A 10334-nucleotide genomic window follows, 5' to 3' on the forward strand; every position below is an offset into this window, starting at 1 on the left:
ATTTCCAAAATTACTTTTGATTTTTCTCAACAACCTGAAAAATTCCCAAAATAAAGGTTGTTCAACTTGAGGAGCCCTACAACTTTCATGTTGGCCACTTTTCCAGATTCCAAACAGATTTTGAATTAGGGATTCAAATTGGAAAAGGGGACAATTTCTGGAAATCTGTATTTTCAAAATTACTTTGAATTTTGTATTGAAACTTCAAAAACTCAAAACACCAAAGTTGTACATCTTGACAAGATCTACATCTTTGCTGTTGAACTCAACCTCAAATTTGGCTTACTTTTCAAATTGCACAAAAGGGGGCAAAACTAGGGTTTTAAAATCAGGGTTTTTCCCCCCATTTTCTCGGAAACCTTCCACACTAAGGATTTCACAACCACAGTAGCCTCAATTCATGATTTAAGCACATTTTAATTCCCTAAGCACAAGCAACCAAAGTAAACTTGTTTTCATTTGATGCATCAAGTGGTGCTTAATCAATATGCTATGCAATGCTCATGATGACATGGTCCAGTTTTAGTAACCGTAACATCATGGATGTTACAACGATGTTGCAACTCACAAATATGCACTTTTTCTTTATATAGTGCCACAAGCTACCACCCGATGAATCAGTCCATTGTCGATTCTACATCTGTGAGTTCATGAGAGAGGGCAGAAGATATATCACCAACCCTAATAATGTAATTAATGCTCTAAGTAATTAAGGTTGTGTGATTAAGGTTGTTAATTATGTATTATGAACTTTAAATATATGATGTTTTCTACCTATGCAGCAAAAAGACTTTGAAAAGGCGAAGAGCATGAGTGAAGCCACTTTATACAACATAGTTGAGGACGTCTGCAAATTCATCTTGAGAGAAGTCAATCCCAGCGAAGGGAAATATCATGATCGGACCAACACCCTAGCAAAGCCTGAATACGGAGCGCTAAGGGAGATTAGTAGGCTAAAGCTAACTCGATCCGGTTATTAGAGCACAGGTTTTAGAGGTGAAACCTCTGATGCATGTAAACAGAAAAAACTTGATGTGTGATCATGTTTGTAATTAATGTAACATTTTGTATAAAGTAATAGTATATATATATGAATTGCATTTTGCAATGGTTGACATGATCTCTAGGCTTTAGTAGTTTCAATATTATGTGTATATATATGTATGTTATATGTATATATTATAATATAAAATAAAAAATAAGGTCTGGTGGAAAAATTTGAAAATTGGCGGGAGATTTAAATATTTTAACACAGGCGGTCTTGTAATCACAACCGCCTGTAAAAAATACATGTCTATAGGCGGGTGGCATAATTGAACGTTTGTAGAAATAGATTTCTACAGGCGGTTCTAGATTACCTCTCTGTAGAAACCCTTGATTTCCAATGGCACCCTGTGCAGACAGTTCTCCAATCCACCTGTTGACAGGGGTTGGGAACCGCATGTGTAGTGGTTCTGTGTAGTGTTCCTCTATAGTCCACCCTCTGTACGGAGGGCTAGCATAGGGGAGTGTTACAGTCCAGCATTCAGACACAAAACTCCGTCCGATGAATGAATTCCCGCGTCTTCCACCTCCATTTTCCCGCCCACCCCCGAGACCGCGGCCAGCACGGGAGTCTGCGTGCTCAGACAAACAAGTGGTGGTAGTAATTTTTTATTCTATTGATAGATTTGCGTGCATTTCGTTTTCTACAAAATCAAAAAATTATGAATACTAAACCGAATATCCAAATTCAATTTTGATTGCACCATTACATTCTTTACAATAAAACATTCAAAATGAGATCTCACATGAATATATTCAGATAAAATTTAATTAATAAACATTTGTTCTATAAAGATAGAACATTTTCTTTTATTATACTAGAATAATGTTTTGTCTTCACAATAAAAATGTTTCCGCATTCCGGTTTTAAGTTCATGAAATTGTTTTTATAGTAAATATAAAATAAATACATAATATAAATAAATAAAAAAAATCTGAAGCAAAGTATAGGAAAAAAATAAAAACACGTAATAGAGAAAAAATTCAAAGAACATCTCACGGATACTTTTCAAACATTCTAAATATACTTAGCACATCATATATGCACTAAGTGAACATAACTAAATACACCATAAAACATCACCAAATAAATTATATAACATCGCATATATATTACATAAACATCACTAAATACATCATAGAACACCACATGTGTATTAAATGAACATCACTAAATGAACCATAGGACCTCAGTAAAATACATTATAAAACACTATGTATATATGTGTGTGTATTATTTATTTATTTATTTATTTTATTTGAATATCACTAAATACATCATAAAACATTTTATTTGTACTAAGTGAACATCACTAAATATACCATAGAACATCACTAAAATATATTATAAAACCTCGCATATATATTACGTGAACATCACTAAATACATAATAAACTTCACGTATGTATTAAGTGAGCATCACTAAATCTATCATAGTATATCACTAAATACACCATAGAACATCACATATATATTACATGAACAACACTAAATACATCATAGAACATCATATACATAACCACGAGAAACATAAAAAACATCATCTATATAACACGCGAACATATAAAAAATATAAGACATCACCTGTATACTACATGACTATAAAAAAACAACATAGCACATAAAAAACACATTAAAGAACATCACATCTATGCTATACGAACATAGCATATTAGGAACATAGATAATAAAAAAATTAAACATAAAAAATAATAAGTAAAGTAAAAAATAAACAAAACAATTAGTTATAGTAACGGTTTGTTTGTATACTCCATGAACATTATAACATATAATATAGTATAGAAAAAAAGAGAAATGAAAAATAGGTAAATAGCTATGATAAACTAGAAATAATAAAAATCTATAGAGAAAACATAAAGGAAAAAGAAAAGGAACAAAATATAAAAATAAAATGAAACATACAAAATAATTAATTATAGTAAAACCACAAAAGAAATAAAATAAAAACATAAAAATGAAAAAAATAAAGTAAAGCCACATGAAATAAAAATAAAAAAATTGAATCATGGAAAAATAGTAAGAAAAAAGAAAGGAAAGAAAAAATAAAAGAAAGGAGAAAAAAGATAAAATAAAAAATATAAAAACAAAATGAATAATAAAATTCACACATAACATATAGAAAATAAAAATAAAAATAAAAGAAGCATGATAAGAAAAAGAAAAAAGGAAAAACAGAAAAAAAGAAATGAAATGAGAGGAATAATAAAAAAGAATACAGAAAGAGAAACTTACATACCTGGGTCGTTGGCTCGTTGCTTCCCCACCATGGGCCGTCGCATCTGTCTCGCTTTTGCACAGCATGACCTCGGACTTCGCGCGAAACAGGCTAGCGGCCAGAAACTTGAGCGGGAAATCATCGACAGCCGACTCCTATCCGATCGTTCGGACGGGAAGATCCCCCGCTAGCATAGGCACAGTCGTGAAGGAGGTGACCCTTGTGTCTTAATACCCTCATTAGTTGATGCCTCTTTACATGTGATTATGATATAGGGTTAACTTAACAATGATTTCTAGATGTAATTGCACTAATTAGAGTTATTCATTGATGTAGTTATAGAATTACCTTAGATCTAACTCCTTAGTTTATCCAATGGTTAACTATGATTATGACTAGTACATGCTCTGATGATTATCTTAATTATGATACTTGATGATTATGCTATCACCCATATTTATCCATATTTATCTTGTGACCTCTGTCTGTTATGAGTAGATTATATGACATTGGTAATATCATTTATTCATCCTATATAGTTTCTTATCAATATAATAGATTATAGTTCAACACGTAGCCTTCCCGGTGGTATAAATATAAATCGACAACTTGGATGAACTCCCTAGGTAAAATGCTACAACGGTATAATTATTTGTCTGCTTGTAGAACCCATTTAGTTTACAATCATGTTATATTCATATCTTTTATATCTACCTAGTCACATTAGTACATGTGAATCTATAATAATTTCGTAGCAATATAATTAGAGATGACAACCTACTTTATGTTTAGGAATGTTAGTAATTAAGAAGTGGCTAGTTGCTAAATGACAAGTTAATTATATACTGAGCATTTCTGGTGTTGTTGCTAGAGGTAGAGTTTATCTCTGTTTTTAGTAATGATGGTAGTAAATATCAATAAGCATTTTTGGCACAGTTGTCAGGGAAGGCACAATAAACTTAGTATATATTGATAACATATATACACATGGATAAAGTCATATTACCAATCAATTTTTAACTCAATCAGGTACACCCTTCATCGTTATCATTTTCTTATCTTATGTAGGGTGATGAATGAATGGTTTTTCTCTTCCGAGAAACTTTAGTGAATATCGAGAGAAACTCCTTAGAAAGAAGAAGTTTGTAGAAGCAAAGGACAAATTTGAGTCACCATCAAGAACACCCTCTGCTGCTCAAGCTAGCTCTTCAGAGGAGCAAGCTCCAACATTGAAAGAAGAATTCGAAGAACAAATAGAAGAACAAGCAGAAGAGCATTTAGGTGAAAACCTAGCTCCTGTGTTTGAAAACATGGCTGAGAAGACACTGTGAGAGTTCTCTGCCCCAACAACAGCAAATATTTGGACTGGACCAGCAGTCAACACTAGGGAGAATGGATTTGAGCAAAAGCCTACCCTCATTACCATGGTTCAAGCTAGCCAATTCTATGGAAAAGCTCATAATTAAAGATGCAAGTGCACACTTATAACACTTTCTAGAGATCTGCAGCACCTTCACAATCAGAGGAGTATCAAAAGATGCTATCTTACTATGTCTTTTCCCGTTCTCATTATTGGGGAAAGCCAAGTAGTGGCTCTACATCAACAAAGACAAACACAATACATGGGGCCTATGCTCGACTACTTGGGAAGATTGCAATTTTCCAACAACAAAATGATGAATTATTCACTGAAGCATGGGAAAAATTTCAGAATTACATTGAAGACTGTCCTCATCATGGGATAGAGGAGTGGCTATTAATGCAGACTTTCTATCACGGGCTCATCTCTAGTACCCATCAGTCTGTTGATGCTGCAGGTAGGGGAGCTTTCCTGTCACTTAAGCTCTCGGACGCTAAAGCACATATTGAGAAGATGGCCTGAAATTCAACATGCAATGAAGAACGTACTTAGCCTCGAAAGAAAGGAGGAGGAATCCATCATCTCAAGGAAGCTGACATAGTCATTGCCAATCTAGACCTCATCATGAAGAAGCTCGACATAGAGAAGAAGGAAGTCATGCACATCAATGATTCCCATATGACATGTGAAGAATGTGGAGACTATGGGCACTCAGTTTTCAGTTGCCCTACACTACAAGAGGATGTGAACTTCATCAACAACAACACCTACTATCGTCTTCAACAAAATCAAGGGTGGAACCAACAACCCCAACAAGGTAATTACCAAGGTAACAACAAAGGTAACAATTTTAATATCAACCTTCCGCCTTTGAGAGAATTAGTTACTAGTCAATCCAAAGTACTAAATCAAATGACTAGGAAACTAACATCGAATGATAAAACTTTGGAAAACATACATACTAGAATGGATACTTTTGCTTCTGCCATAAAGAATCAGCATAGTTTCAATAAAATGCTAGAATCACATTTAGCTCAATTAGCTATTGTTGTTCCTCCATTAGAAAAAGGCAAGATTCTAGGCCAACCAGAAGATTTAGAAACTGCTAACCTTGTTGATATTCACAATGCAACCCAATATTATATTGAGCCTACAGATGTTTCGTGGATTGGGCACTCTCTAACAGAGAAGATGGGAGACCCTGGAAGACCTGTCATTTCTATCTCTATAGGATGTCACAGCTTTCCAGAGGCTATCTATGATTTCAGCGCAAGTGTCAACATCATGCCCAAGGTAATTTATGAGAAAATATTAAATGATCCCATGTTATACACAAATATGCGTTTATAGCTTGCAGATCAGTCCATTTGCTACCCTGAGGGAGTACTAGAAGAAGTTGTCATTAGAGTAGGGTAATCGTATGTCCTAGTTGACTTTGTGGTAATGGAGACATGAGTAAATGAGGAGGCACCCATCATTTTGGGTAGACCATTCTTGTGCACAACAAAAACCATCATCTATGTGGAGTACGCCAAGATTGTCCTATCCATCAAGGACAAAAAAGAGAGATTCACATTCAAGAACCGTGTCCTGAAAACTCCTACAGCCCCGAAGCAATTTCATCAACAAAAAGAGCAAGAACAACAACCAATGATGAAGAAGAAGAACAACAGAAACAACAGAAGATGGAGGAGGACCAAGCATGCACTTGCGGGGACAACTCAATTGATCACTGCTCTCAACACCGAGAATGATCATATGCTACCCAAGCCATTTCCAATCAAGAGAGGTGATCCAGGAGTTCCAATAATTGAATGCATAATCAAAGACACCACCTTCCCTCACACTGTCTGCGACACTGGATCAGGCTGCAACATAATGTCAAAACAGGGATATGATGAGTTATTTGATTTACCTTTATACCCAACATATATTTAGTTGTAGATGGCGGAAAAATCACTAAGGTTCCCTAAAGGAGTGGTCAACGATGTCATGGTAAGAATTCAAGGACAATATATACCTGTAGATTTTCTAGTTCTTGATATGTAGGGAGACGATGAGTCCCCGATCCTCTTGGGAAGACCGTTCCTCTACACAGCCAACGCCAATATCTACATCAGTTCCAGGCATATCCACTTCAACCTACCTACTGGAAAGGTACGTTGTCAATTTAGAACACTAGTTAACCATGAGCAGATCAGGAAGCAACGCAATAGGAGAAGACACCAAGCCCACTGTCAGGCTGCCCAGCCTCACCGCGGATGGGAAGACTTTCCTGACAAGATTGTGAAATATGAAGATCGCTTCACGGAGCAAGAAGAGAACACGCGAGCACCCCGATGGTTGGGTGGAAGAAGCTAAAAGGATGAACCAAATCGCCAAGAAAGACAAAGAGGAGATCTTAGCCCGATTAGAAGCATGTGAGAAGGAGAACAAAGATGAAGAGTTAGAGCTAGAGAAGAAAGAAGCAAAAGAGACAGAAGCGAGATGGAAGGATGACACACGTAACGCATCACCATGAAGCGGGGAGTTGACTAAGTGTCGAGGGTATCAGTAAGGGGTACCCTAACTAACACACATAACGAGAGCACCCGCACATGAATCGAGGCCGCCAACTCGACGCCCCCCAATCGCATGTACGGTCGTCAAGAGAAGACGGCGCCTATAGCCTCGAACACGGAAAGAGCGTCATGCGAATCAACTAGGGCTCGACCAAACAGCAACCGTCAAATACGGTAACTGGCTCGTACAAATCAACAAGCCTCGAGCGCAAGGACGCCGCCCGCCGCCTGACGCGGGTACAGGAACTAGGGCATTTAATGCACCTGGCGCGTTCTCACCTAACCTGACAATCACGGGAAGCGTGATAGGGAGCAAGCACCCATCCAATCGCCCCTTTTTGCAGCTTTGTCCACCGGATAAGTCAGAGCATGACAGGGCGCAGCAAGGCGAACGGGACGTCTCATCACGACCCCCCTCGAGACGCCCAAAGTCAGCGCTCCAGCCAGCAGATCTTTCCACAGCATCAGACCCTCGAGCAAGCATGTTCCTTCCCTGAGAAGGGTCAGGCGGTGAAGGACAGCAACCCAACCACTCTGACGCGACAGTAACCACACGTATAGGTGTGCCCACGGTTGAGCCAATCCCGGACGACACATGGAAGCTGGATTCAGTGGCACGCGTAATCATCAACCAAGTACTGGGTAACAAGACAGGTCGAGGCCACGCTGGTACGGAAGCCTCGAGTAGGCCAGCACGCCACGCCACGCCCCTATCGATCCCTACTCTGTCACCTACACATGTAACCTAGGTCTCCCCTTGGAACTATAAAAGGGGAGGCTCAGGAAGGGATAGGACACAAGACGTACGTATTAGAACAATGATACTTCATCTCCATCCATCCACACCATACCGACTTGTATTCACCCCTGTACAAACACTTAGGTGCAAGATAATAGAAACATCTCCCACCCCCTGAAAGCCCTAGTTTGGTTTTGGATAATTGATGAAACCCTAGTACTAACCTCTATGCTAAGTATGTGTAGACTTAATGAGGTTGGTACATGCCAAGTGATGAAGCAAGAGATGATCATGGTGATGATGGTGATGACCACAAGATGATCAAGTGCTCAACTTGAAAAGAAGAAAGAGAAAAACAAAACCCTATGGAGATCAAGGCAAAGGTATTGCTTAGGGTTTTGGTTTTGGTGATCAAAACACCATAGAGGGTGTGATTACATTTAGGATAGATAGCCGTACTATAAAGAGGGGAATTCTTTGGCTAAGCGGTTATCAAGTGCCACTAGGTGTCATTGTTCATGTGCATGCATTTAGAACCTAGTGAGCTAACTTAACTCCTTCGAAGAAAATGATTGTGAAAATGCTAACACACGTGCACATGTTGGTTTACACATTGTGGTGTTGGCACACTTTGAGAAGGAGGTGGAGTTTCAAGGGTAGAGAGAGGATGGATTCGGGCGCTTTTCGAGAAAATGAAGTGCATATTTTCTATTGCGCCGGTGAGAAATTTGGAGAAGTCACGGGAGTGTTTTCTCGCTGAGGAACACTCACCGGACGCTGACTCAGAAGCACCGGACGCTGTTCCTGTGCGTCCGGTGAGCAGGCAGCCTGACTCGGTTAGGGTTAGGCACCGGACGATATGCACCGGACGCAGCTTGGAGCGTCCGGTGGTGTGCGTCCGGTGTGAGGAGGCTTTGCAAACCTCTCTGCGCATGAGTCCGGTGAGCACCGGACGCTCAGGGTGCGTCCGGTGGCTCGCGTCCGGTGACCCTGCAAGTTTGCGGAGCTCTCTGCGCATGAGTCCGGTGTGCACCGAACGCGTCCGGTGCTAATTTGCTCAGCGTCCGGTGCTCTGCAGGTTACCGTTAGACTCTGACACGCGGCTGACATTGGAGCACCGGACGCTGGTGTTGAGCGTCCGGTGCCCCTTTAAGAGCGTCCGGTGACCCCGTGTTTTGCCCAGTGAAAGAGCCAACGGCTCTATTTGTTTGAGGGGCTATAAATACGTGTTTGGCCGGCTTAGGGCTCACTCTCTTGGCATTCTAGCATACTTGACATCCTTGTGAACCTAAGCAAACCCCTCCCACTCATCTCCTTCATAGATTATACATCTTTGTGAGATTGGGAGTGATTCCAAGTGCATTTGCTTGAGTGATTGCATCTAGTGGCACTTGGGGATCGTTCTAGCTACGGTTTTCTTGTTACTCTTGGTGGTTGCCGCCACCTAGACGGCTTGGAGCAGCGGAGGAGGATTGGCACGAGTTGGTGATTGTTCGTGGCCATCTCCCGGTGATTGTGAGGGGTCTTGTACCTTCCCCGGCGGAGAGCCGAAAGGTAACTCTAGTGGATTGCTCGTGTCATTGAGCTACCTCACTTGTAGGTAGGTTCTTGTGGTGTCCTAGTGAGGACGAGGTTCGTGCTACACCTCTTAGCCACCGAACCACCAAGTGTTGATCGACACAACGGGGACGTAGCGTGCCGGCAAGCACGTGAACCTCGGGAGAAAAATCTTGTGTCTCCATTGTGTTTGTTGATTGGATTTCTCCCTGTGATTGGACTTCATATTATTGATTGGTTCATCCCCTCTACGCGGCGGTATAAAGTTCAAACCATCTCTCTTACATTCCCGCAAACTAGAGTAGCTTACTCTCTTGTATAGAAACTTTAGGTTGCTCTCTAGTGTAAGTAGAGACATAGCTCTTGTGTGCCTAGTGATCATATCAACTATATTTGTTGGATAGGTGGCTTGCAAACACCCCTTTAGAGCTAGAGCAAAAAGCTACACTTTGTTATTTACTAACCACTTGCTCTAGTGAGTTTTGTAGAATTTTTAAATAGGCTATTCACCCCCCTCTAGCCATATTAGGACCTTTCACCCCCCTACTAGAAGTAGGGCCTTCTCTTGCCCAAACCAGGATAAATCTTTGTGCCTTTTCTTGCATAACCATTTGGAAAGGGGAGCACGCACTAGTTTCACTCGTTGGTGTGACCCCCCGGGGGGAAACACCGACAGTTGGCGCGCCAGGTAGGGGTCCTGCGTGTTTTTTTGCCGATTTCCCATCTATTTCCTGATGGCCACTCTCATTTCGCTGATTCCGCATTCCACGGTGATTTGGTTCGGGAGCCTCGAGTTCATGTCTACTGGTTTCGGCTGCGACATGATCCTGCTCTCA

This window comes from Sorghum bicolor, chromosome 10 (genome assembly GCF_000003195.3).
Source record: "Sorghum bicolor cultivar BTx623 chromosome 10, Sorghum_bicolor_NCBIv3, whole genome shotgun sequence".
Taxonomy (NCBI): domain Eukaryota; kingdom Viridiplantae; phylum Streptophyta; class Magnoliopsida; order Poales; family Poaceae; genus Sorghum; species Sorghum bicolor.